The sequence below is a fragment of the Panicum hallii genome, chromosome 3 (assembly GCF_002211085.1).
Source record: "Panicum hallii strain FIL2 chromosome 3, PHallii_v3.1, whole genome shotgun sequence".
Lineage (NCBI taxonomy): Eukaryota > Viridiplantae > Streptophyta > Magnoliopsida > Poales > Poaceae > Panicum > Panicum hallii.
Genome location: NC_038044.1, coordinates 18,542,803 through 18,554,946, shown reverse-complemented (window position 1 = coordinate 18,554,946; position 12,144 = coordinate 18,542,803). Strand labels below are relative to the sequence as shown.

Below are 12,144 nucleotides of genomic sequence, written 5' to 3'. Positions count from 1 at the left end.
CGTGCTAGCCTTCTTGTGTTCCCTAGAAAGTAATATCTTGGATGGAATTCTAAACCAAGCTTGGGGATCAAGAATAATGAAAAAAACTAGAGGTGTTCCTCTATTGCATAATTCAATTTTTAGACATGTTTGCACCATTTCATTCATTTGCTGTCGTATGGACGTCTAGCGTGAGCCCGGGAATGTTGCATCTAAATTATATTCATGTGTGGCCTCCGCACTTTCACTTTCACCCTTCTCAAACCGTGAATAGTGATTGCGAGTCTGTCCTGAGTCCAAACCACGATACTAGTATATTACTAACGCCGTTAGTGGAGCGTGAAAACTGCGAACCCGCCTCAGGCCCTCGGCATGGCGAGATCATTCCGAGCACATCTCTAGTCTAAAAAAACCAATTGGAGGACAATTTTTTTGGTATGATCTTCTCGCACCCCACCCTCGTCATTCCGCTAGACTATTTTCCCCATCGCCCCCCTATAATCATCCGCTCGTTGCCCACACCGCATGCCGCAGCCCCTCCCCTCGTTGAAACCGCATCCTCTAACCTCCGCTCCCCTCCTCCCGATCCCAGATGCTCTCCTCTCCCGCTCGTCACGACTACCCACTCCACTGCGCCGCCGCCGCGCCACTCCGACTCCTGCGCCGCCAGCTCGGCACCCCCTCCTCCGCCGCGCCGACGGAGCGCGAGCCGCGGGCACGCGCGCTCGGCACCCCCTCCTCCTCCGCGACGCTGGGCCTCCGCCTCTCCCTCGTCTTCGCCTCCTGCGCAAATCCTCTCCATCCCGCTGGCCTCCTCCTCCTCTCCGACTCCTCCCCCACCGCCGCCGGGGCGCGAGCCGCTCAAGCGCTCGGCACCCCCTCCATCGTCGCCTCCATGCACACCGCATCCGAAGCGACGCGCGGACCTCTTCGCCGCAATGCCTCAGGTCGATGTCGCCATCCTCACAGAGCCGAGAAGGCTGCCCCGCCGCCGAGTCCATAGCGGCGCGTGGCGCTCGGTCCGCCAGCTCCATCCGCGCCGCTTCCGAAGCGACGCGCGGACCTCCTCGCTGCGAGACTTGGGTCGACGTCGCCGTGCCCCACCAAGAGGCCGCCTCCACTCAGCCGTCCTTGCCGCGTCCGGATCGCCCCTCGCGAACTCACACGCCCGCTCCTCCCCTGCCAGTTCGCCGACCATTCGGGGTCAGAGCGAAGCCTCTCCCTGATTCCTGAGCACGGGCATCTCTCGCCTCCCCCGGCCTCCTCGCTGCGCGTGGCCACCACTGGCCTCACTGGCACCGGCGCGCGTGGGCGCCTCCGGCCTCCCGGCAGGGTGCAGGCGCCTCCCCCGACTGCTCGCCTTCGATTCTGAACTGGTTCATAGTACAACATTGGCAGCTGACAGGGGCGGGCCCATCTTGAATCAAGGGTATTCAATTGAATACCCATTATTTTTATCAATTTTTTTTTGCATACGTAGTATTTCTCAAGTATATGAAGAAAAAATAAAAATAAATAAGAAATACGATAACGGGCTAGAAAATAGCCAAACTTTCTCTCCCCACCGAACAGTCCACGTTTCCCTCCCCTCCCCTCGCGGCCCATGAGCCCCCACCGGCCCACCCCATTTGCAAGCCACTACTGCCCCATGCGGCCATGCACATCCCATTCCCCCACCCCGGCCCATCGCCCACACACGGCACACATCTCCCCACGCGGCATGGGCGGCGCGGCGGCGGCGGGCACGGGCGGCAGCGGGCTGCGGGCAGTGCGGCAGTGGCGGGTAGCGGGTGCGGGTGGCGCGACGGCGGCAGCAGCAGCGGGCGGCGGGGCGGCAACCGGCAGTGGGTGGCGGGGCAGCAGCACTACGGGCGGCGACGGCGACGGCGGCCCTGCACGGCAGCCGGCAGGCCCTGGCTCAGCGGAGCCCGGTAGCCGGCAGGCCGGCAGTCATGCGCACCTGAGCCACGCCGCCGCAGGGGCGGGGCGCCGGGCCGCCAGCAACAAGGGACAATCGAGCCCTTAATCTTGAAAAGTTTGTGAAAATTCATCCATTTTTTTAAAATTATCATTGCAATTTACGAAATTAATGATAAATTTGCAACAATGTAGCATTGTAATGAGGAAAATATTTATGAAACTCGATTCTTGTAATATGTAGGTTTGAATCATGAAAAGGAGGAAGAGTAGCGGTGCCGCTACTGATTTGGGATCTTTTTTGGAAAGAAGTGCTGCAAAAAAAAAGACAATCTGAGCCAGAGGTTGTTTCTCCATCTTCCAATGAAAACTAGCTGGAAATGGTGGTATTTCAGGAACCGAGTAGCAGTCAGGCAAACACAGTGCCTCCTGAATGAGTTAAAGTTGAGCAGCGGCAGCCAGTTCAGCCCCCAATAATCGAAGATGATGAATCCATATCCGTCGATGAATCTGAATCCAATGGCAACGAGAATGATGATTATAACATAGAGCATGATCCTAGGTTGAGGGCTCATATTTCTAGCTATCCTATCAATGACCAAGATTCAGTTAGAAGAGGTACATCGCATTGGGGCCATGTCGACCATACATGAAAAGGGATAACTTTCCGCAACATGATTGTGGAGGTATGTGCCGATTCCAACCAAAGTGGTTTGATGAATTCAAGTGGCTAGAGTATACTATGCATAAAGATGCTGCATATTGCTTTATTTGCTATTTGTTCAAAGATAGTAGTAAATTTCCTGGTGGAGATGCTTTTGTTGAGGAAGGGTTTTGGAATTGGAACATGAAAGCTAGATTTCGTAAGTATGCGGGTGGTATTGATAGTGCTCATAGTGAAGCTGAAGAGAAGTATGATGAGGTTGGTTTTTTGTGGTCATGATGAGGGAAAAAATTCGCAGAATCAAAGAAATTTCAGGAAACTTTTGGCATGGCTTGCAGATAATTTTGAAGAAGTTAATAGGGTGGTTCTTGGAAATGATCCATTTAATTGTCAGATGATTGACCATAAGATTCAGAAACAATTTATTGTTTTTTGTGCTCATGAAACAACCAAATTTATTATAGAGGAACTAGGTGATGAATGCTTTGCTATTCTTGCTGATGAGTCTAGTGCTGCATACCATCAGCTGCATACCATCAGGAACAATTGGCTCTTTGCTTGCGATATGTTAATAAAAAAGGAGAATCTGATGAGCGGTTTCTTGATCTTATGCACGTTGAAGATACTACATCATTGACTCTTAAAGAAGCAACTCAGTCCTTGCTTATCAAATATCAATTGCCTTTGAATAATTGTTTGGTCACATTCATCGAAAGGGAATTCTTCTTGCCAAGTATTTTCAAGCCACGAAGGATTGTAAAGTTATCTTATAATTTGTAAGCATTCTTATCAATATCATTTGCTATTTTAGAATTTATTCTCCATTTATTTTAGATGTTCCCACTATGATATGTTGATCATTTAGTGTTCTATTATCTATATATTGAACAAATTCAAGTTATGAACAATATATGTTGTCGATACTCCATTACGTACTATTAATATATAGTATGAGTTAGGGGTTGAGCTGTCAAGAAAAAATTTACACCATTTGAAATTTCAAATACCCACCTCCCAAATGTTGGGCCCGCCCCCGGCAGCTAATGCAACCAGCTGTGATGATCTGATGCTATCTGTTCCCGTGCGAGGCCTAATTTTTCCCAGCAACAGAAGCACAGTAGCATGAAAGGTCCTGTGCGAGGCCGGATGCGCTAGGCAGCAGCAGTGTGCTCTTTTGTCGTGGATATGCTTGCAGAAAAGGAGAGAAAGGAGCAGATAGAGGGATTTGCCGAAGGAGTTCGCTAATGAAATCAGTGTAATAATCATACAGGTATTGACTCCTACTTGAGATTGTCAATTCATTACAATAGTATTGCTCTACATTTTTTAAATTACTTCTTTAATATCATGGTGCATATTACTTACTATTTAAAATTACTTCTTTGAAAAAAAATAATGTCAAGCCATGATAAAGACAAATATACACAGTTTTAGTGTTACTTCTTTAGATATGAAAGTACTATTTGGAAACTATGCACTATACTTCTCAGAATAACTATAATTACTTACCAACAATTAAAAATACTTTTGGCTAATAAGGATACGAACACTGCTGTCAAGTCATTGTTCTTTGTATATGGTTTGCTCTGATTAATTTTACATGATAACATCTTACATTGACTTGTAAATTTATATTTTTGCTACTGCGTGCAGACTGTAGATCCGTTTCAGTTCCTTTTACAAGGCTAAATTGCGCACATTGTTTAGCAGTGGTCGGCACAAAATAATTTGTGGGCGGTGGTGGCCGATTGGTCCAAGCAAGGCAAATATCTAATAAACACTTATAACACTTGGAGAAAGGTTGACTGATGCATCTGGTTTCTGCTTCAAAATATTTTATTTATAGCAGTCTGAGTTTTTGTTTCTAATGGCTCGTAGGTAACTCTGGTCAGTTCCTGTTGGCTAGAAGGTTGCAGGGATAGATGCGTGCTATAGTTGAAAACAGAAACAGTTATTGAATAAGGTCAGGACGTCACATTCAGTCAGCTGGAATTGTAGTATTTCTCTCATGTCATTACAAAAATACTAATAAAATTGTCGAAATACTTCTCTAAGGTTATTGTGAAATATTTCTTTATGTCTGAAAATTGCTTTTTGTTGCCCTGTGTTGAGCTTATCATTGTTAGCAACTTATCATGTGTTTCATTCATGAAGACAGCCTTTCCTACGGAAGGTGCAATCCACTTAAAATACAGTCTGGAGATTTTTTATTTTTTTTCCTGTAAACCCTTCTCCTGAGTTTACTTGTGTTAATGGTATTGCAGGTGCAAAAAAAGTTTTGAGTATGATATTTGGTGCACAGTTGCTGATGGAATTGCATGGGTGAGCTCCAGACCTCCGGTAAGAGAAACATCATGACTATATTTTTTTTCTAAAGGACACCATGACTATATTGCTAGGCTGCTTGATGCTGATGCCAGCAATTGTTTGGTTTGCTTTATTTCTGCAGATAAACTAAAATTTTAGCGAACCGTTGCAGTTGGTCTGTACATTGTTGTGGGTGTCTCTGTAGTTGAAGAGTCTCGTATATATTAGATTTCTAGAACCTCTTAGGGTGTCTTTGGTTGGACTTTTGCACCTGTTTTTGCTTTTGCAAAAGCCAAAAGCCAACCAAAAAGCTTAAACGGCTCAGGTGCTTTTACTCAAAAGCATCTTTCACCCTAGTACAAATGCAAAAGCATCTCCCCCTACTTTCAGTGGCTTTTAGGGTAAAAAATTACCCACCTGCCACTGATTATGGAAAAAACGGTTCGTTCTATCCACCTCCCGTCCCCATCCCGCCCCCACCCCCCGCCTCCCGCCCGCCGCCGCCCCGCCTAGATCCGGCGCCGCGCTGTCCCGACGCCGCACGTCCCGCGCGGTGCGACGCCGCCTGCCCCGCGCCGCCCCGACGCCGCTCGCCCAGCACCGCTCGATGCTGCTCGGCCCGGCTACCACCCCGACGCCGGCCGCGTCGACACCGCGCGCCCAGCGCCGCCCGATGCCGCTTGGCCCGGCTGCCGCCCCAACACCGCCATATGGATGAAAAACTTAGAAAATTTAATATTTTTCTTTTCAAAAGATACATTCACATGCGAAATAGCGAACATATTATGTTTGTAGGAGTATTTTGGTTTATATACAGTTCCACAAACCTTTAGGGGTATTACAGGTATTTCACCCACAGCACACAGTTTCCCACAGCTCACAGCTGCTCTAACCAAACGGTCTTCTGCTTTACCCACAGCAGCTTTTCCACAGCCCACAGCTCACAGCAGCTTTTCCAAAAGCCACAGCCCAACCAAACACACCCTTAGAAGAAAAGAATTATACATGGTAATTCTTTCATATAAATAACCTTATATGTATACACTGCCAGCTAATTATACAGGAAACTCTGTTGTTGAAGCATCGAGTCTTGATGCTAAGGGTACCGTGGTCGGCGCAGAACCTGGTAAGTGCATAGCTTCAGTACTGATTGAATTAAACTCATACTAAATATGTTTTTTATTTAGATCATGGATTATGTTATTCTTGGAGATTTAATTTTGCGACATCGTTTCATGCTTGTAGGGATAGTGTTTGAGCACATGTTGCGTGTATTTTAATTTTGGCATAAAGATGCTAAGCTAATTATTGTGGTTAGTTGGTTCACTGTGTGGGATTTATATATATTTTTATAATATTCTGAAATATGGTTATCTGAGTTATCATGTGCTCTTTACAGTATTCCTATTTGAATAGCATGTTAAATTGAATAACCTCATCAGTACATGTGCTTGCACTAATTGTGTTACATAGACAAGAAATAATTGTACATAGTTTAACTATTTCTATATCTTTTTTAACCACATGCTGTTTATTTTATCAAATCCATAATTTAATCACTATTCACTATATATAAATATCCATGTATGCAGAAATTGATCAAGTCGCCTCCCCGTCCATGGCTGTTGCTGATAAGACCGTGTTGATTCCCGCATCTAAGAGTGCTGCTGATGAGCCGTGAGGAAGTGCTGCTGCAGATCATCAAGAAGTTGATCAGGGGCTGGGTCTTGGTGGTGCACCAATCAATGATGAAAGCGAGGATGATAATGATGAAGATCTAGATGAAGGTGACACCAGAGAAGAGAAGGAAATTGCAACGGTTAAGCTGAACCAAGTGAAATCCGACCTTCGTTACCGTTGGGATAGTTCGATCTGGAGGTGCTACTACTACCAAGGCAAGAAGATGAACAAGTGGAACATCAGCCAGCTTCTAAGCCATGCAGAAGGGTATGCCGCTTCTCATAATCATCCTGCCAAGGTGAGGGGGAGCCACCATGCGCTTGTGGAGTACATCCGCACCGATCCCAAATTTAGCCATGATCGTGCGGCTCATGTCATTGTCTAGATCAATACTGGTTAAGGGTTTGTCTTTTGCGTGACGTGATGTTGAAATGTCATTGTGGCGCTTTTTAGCTGTGTGGAAGCTATGAACCAGTGTCACTTGTTACGTTATGTCACTTGTTACGTTATGGTGTGACCTTTAGTTGATCTTTTTAGATATGGAAGCTATGAACCAGTACTTACATTTCTCCTCTAATCTAGAACGGGAATGGATAAAAAACAGGGTGTATTTGTTAGAGATTGAGATGCTGAACAGTCCCGAAAATGTCACCGTGTCACCGTGAATCAGTAGCTATCCTGGACAACCCAGTTTGCTCCTATAGGACAACCCAGTTTGCTCCTATAGGCGGTCCCCATTTCATCTTTGATTATTGATCTATGAATATGTTTGAGCATTCCTATTTCATATTTGATCAATGATTTATTTATTACGTGTAAAATTATATTTGTGCATTTATAATTATCTCAACTGTTGACGTGCACATTCATGAAAAAATATAGTTTTTCCTATAGCAACGTACCAGCACGAACCTAGTACAAGACAAAAAGGAGGAAAGAAATCGCTACCATTAATTAACAAAAAATCAAAATGAACCAAATGCCTGCACGAGAGTACGAGCTGCCCGGCTACCCATCCCTCGCGCACGTGCCATGCGCGTTCAATTCTTCAGTACAGGCATGACGAGGCGACGGCGGCGCTCGCGCGCCGGCCGTCGGACGACGGCACGAGCGCCAGCGCGAGCAGGACGGCCATGAGCCCCACCGGCACCAGCAGCAGCGGCAGCGGCGGCGGCGGCAGCGGGGGCAGCACCAGTGGCAGGAGCACAAGCAGCGCGGTCAGGCAGAGGAACAGCGCCGCCAGCCCCGCCGTGAAGTACCCCTGCCCCGGCGCCTCCCGGCCTTGCGCCTGCAGCTTCCCGCCGCCCCTGGCGCCGCCGCGCATTCCGCCCCCGGCCGCACGGGAGGTCGGCCGCCGCCCCTCCGGCACCATGCCCGCCGACAACCGACACTAAGCAATCGGGTCGGTCACCTTCTTCACTCACTGCCGGCTGCAACTTTTCAAGAGCGGAGTGCAGCTAGGTGGGAGTGATCGATACATAGAAGAAGATACGAACTTTTATATTACCTCGCTTCTGATGGCTCCGGATCAAGCAAATCTGATCATGGCGCGACGGCCAAGAGGACGGATACTGATGCGGATGCGGAGCCTGATCGACCTGGATCGCTCTCGGCTCGTGACGTGCTGCTGGGACAGTGAGCACGGACGAGGAAGATTTGGGAAGGCCCGGTGCAGTGTATGCGGATCAACGCGATCGTACCAGCTAGATAGTGAAGGGCGAGGAGTACGTAGCTGCGGCAGCTGCGGCAGGGTCTAGGTGTGGTGCACCTGGGCGGATGCAGGACGACATGGACAGACTGGAGGCCAAGTTGGTCGTCCTGTGCTGTGCTCGATCGATACTTTTCCCTGCCATGAGGTAGGTCAGTCTGACGAGACACCCGCAATTAGGATGCGGATTCGGGGATTTGGGTCCGAATTCCGAGGACTTGGTTGCCTAGATTACCATAAGCTGATAAGCATTTCTAAAGTAACCCTCCTGAGGCCCTGATTGAAATTGTGCATGGCAGGAAACGTCTTGGACTCTGTAATTCTCGAGAAACCAAAATCTCGAGGACACGTTCAAGTCCAACACTGACTGGCCGGACGAGTTGGCATCATTTTTTTCGTTCGTGGCTAAATTTGAGCCGCTACCGCTGAACTAGAATTACATGATTTTTACATGGTCTGGTAACCAGAAAAAAAGGGGGCATGATGTAGATCATGTGGCAGCAATACGATACAATAATTGTACTCGTGGTGACTAAAAAATCAGAGATGAGGCATCATTGTGGATTGTATCCGGTGCAAAATATCTGGCACGATTTATTAATAGAGTGAATATCCACATGCGTGTTTTAAGTGTCCCGTTTTTTATGCTAATATAATTATTGTACAGTACTGAAGCCTCTTACTTTCCCTCTTTTTATAAATACAGCTGGCAGCTCTCCTGCCAGTTACGTTTAGAAAAATGATACAATAAAGGTTCTTACGGGATTGGCAGTCTATCGCTGCGAGCTGAAGCAAGACGACGGCTGACGAGAGAGCAGCACAGGCACTGTGAAACCCTCTTTGCACGCACCAAATATCTGGGTTAACCAAAGTAAACGAGCCGTGAGCGTACCCGCGGTGCTACCTGCTTGCGGGGTTACTACTCGTTGCTAGGCATCGCAGATATGTTTGCACTTTGCAGGCGTATATCGCTTTGAGAAAGCGAGCGCAGCAAGTTGGCCTGCTGGTCGACCGACTGCGCCGCTGGTCGACCCCCGATGCTCTCTCGCGAGGTGCATGCACCGGCAGCCCAGCACTGCGCTCCTGCTCGCTCACGCGCGACCGATACCAAGAGTCTGTGTCTTGCACGCACGCGTGGTTGCGACTTGTGAGTCGCGACGGCGACCGGACGCCCACCGTGCCGCCGTACGTCTCACAAGACGGCGACCCGAGAGCTAACCATGCTGAGGTGCTCGACCGTCGTCTCTCCTCTAACTCCGACAATGGCGGTGCCTGAAAAATCAGAAGAGCAGAAGCAGTAGGAGGAACGACGCCCCTGAACTTTGGGTGCGCTCGGGTTGCATGTTAATAGATGCACAACCAAGATTATAATATATAGCCTCTGTAGATGTATCCGGCCAGGATTCTAATACAGGTTGATTACCTTACAACAACTTTATCTACAAGGATACGGACTACAACTACCTGACCGGACTCATCAACAAGTCCTGCTTTCTTTGTTACACGAGATATTCTAACACTCCTCCTCAATCTGACCTTCTTAGGTTAAGATTGTACTCGAATAACTCCAGCTGCCGTACTGTGATAGGTTTGGTGAAGCCATCTGCCACTCGATCTTTCCATGACACATGTTCTATGTCAAGCAATTTTCTTGCCACCCTTTCTTTTACAAAATGCAACTTCTATATGTTTAGTATGTGCATGAAACATTGGATTAGCAGAGAGATACTTAGCTCCAATATTGTCACACCACAATTTAGCTAGTCTTGGCACTTGAATTCCCAATTCCTGTAATAACGTCTGAATCCACATTATTTATGCCGTTGCATTTGCTAAGGCTTTTGTATTCAGCCTCTGTGTTTGATCTAGACACTGTCGCTTGCTTCCATGCACTTCACGACACAAGATTGGGACCTAAGAAGACAACGAACCCTCCAGTAGAGCGACATCATCCAAACAACCTGCCCAATCTGCATCTGAAAAGGCACTCACAAATAATGATGAGGACCTACTGATCTTAAGCCCAAGCTTAGTAGATTGCTTTAGATATCTTAGTATCCTTTTTACCGCTGTTCAATGTACCATAGTAGGAGCATGGAGAAATTGGCATACTTTATTTACTGCAAAAGAAATATCAGATCTAGTCAAGGTCAAATATTGCAAGGCACCAACCACACTTCTATAGTGAGTAGCATCATTCTATCCAAGTAATGTTCCCTCATGAGCCGAAAGTTTTTCTAAAATTGACAACGGTGTACTAACAGGTTTACAATCCGTCGTACCAATACGTCGCAATACATCATTTGCATAATTGCTTGTGTCAACACAATACCACCTTGGATCTTGTTCACTTCTATACCAAGAAAGTAATGCAACTCACCAAGATCTTTCAGTGCAAAGTCTTTGTTCAGATCTCATAGTAAAGCCTTAGTCGCATCCTGAGTAGAACTCGCTACAGTAATATCATCAACATATACCAAAACAAAGATGATTACTTGCCTTTTATTGTAGAAAAATAAGGACGTGTCAGCCTAGAAGATTTGAATCCATTCTCATGTAGCTTAGCACTCAGTCTTGAATACTTGTTTAAGTCCATATAAAGTTTTATCTAGCTTACAAATATAGTTGGGCCGCACTTTATCTTCGTATCCAAGAGGCTGTCTCATACAAACATCTTGTTCTAGAAAACATGAAGAAAAGTATTTTGTACATCCAACTGATGAAGGCTCCATCCTCTAGAAACCGCAATAGACAGAACAACTCTGATAGTAGCTGCCTTAACGACTAGGCTAAAAGTATCCTCATAATCTTTGCCATATCTTTATTTAAACCCTTTTGCAACTAAACGGGCCTTGTATCTATCAAGACTTCCGTCAGATTTCCTTTTAATCTTATAAACCCATTTATAGTCTATCACATTAATCCCTTTTTATGGTGGAATCAGATGCCAGGTTTTATTTTTCATTAGAGCCATATATTCTATATCCATAACTGTCTTCCAATTTTTATCATGGAGGGCTTCATCTAAACATTGTGGTTCACCGGAAGCAGTAAGAAAACCATATTTAACAGTGCCATCAGTATATATCTTCTCCTTTCGAATTCCACTGTGCATTGGACGGTCAGCTGCTGGAACTTGCATAGGCGGAGCAATAGAATAGCTTGGTAAAGAAGCTTCAGCTGCTGGCGATGCTGCAGATGACGCAGGCGAATCACCTTCAGCTTCCGTATTTTGAACGGGCGCAGTCAGGCTCCCCTTGCCTGCAGCATCGGAGGACGACGTGGCGTGGTCGAGTTCGTGCTGAACGGAACCAGCATGCTGAACGGAGGGCGAATCAGAAGCCGATCCCGATACGGCTGCTGTTGGAGCTCTTGGAGCTGTCGCCACCATATCTTCCTCGATGCCTGCACCTGTACTTCTTCCGCTCAAGTCACCATTATTTGTTGCATCAGGTTCACTGTTTTCAACATAATTTTCACCAAAACTGTTAGATGGGAAATCAGTCATATGATCACCTATATGTTCCGACCCTTGGGATACTCGACAACTTAGGAGTTCTGGTGGGAGAAGAGAAATTTCAGAATGGAGGCGAGCTTCAGCATTAGAATGTAGCTTAGAAAAAGGAAATTCATTCTCATCGAAAACTACATCCCTGGAGACATAAACACGCCCTGAAGAGATATCTCTAGACACTATGTAGATTACTATATCCCAAGAAAACATACTGCTTTGAACAAAACTCAAGCTTGTATTTGTTGAAAGGATGAAGATTGGGCCAGCATGCACAACCAAATACTCGAAGAGAGGAGTAATCTGGTTTTTGTTTGAATAGGCGCTCTAGAGGTGTTTCATATTGAATAACTTTGCTAGAGATTTTATAAGATATAT

General features: G+C 46.5%; 1 long non-coding RNA gene and 1 pseudogene across 1 annotated transcript; both read right to left on the bottom strand.

Moving 5' to 3' along the window:
* Positions 1–9,781: 9,781 nt before the first annotated feature.
* On the bottom strand, positions 9,782–10,987 carry LOC112885308 (annotated as a pseudogene).
* Positions 10,988–11,232: 245 nt separating this feature from the next.
* On the bottom strand, positions 11,233–12,093 carry LOC112887149. The gene is made up of 2 exons (XR_003227506.1): positions 11,982–12,093; positions 11,233–11,713 (listed from the first exon to the last, which is right to left on the bottom strand). It is a non-coding gene; the product is annotated as an uncharacterized LOC112887149 (long non-coding RNA).
* Between the last annotated feature and the right edge of the window lie 51 nt (positions 12,094–12,144).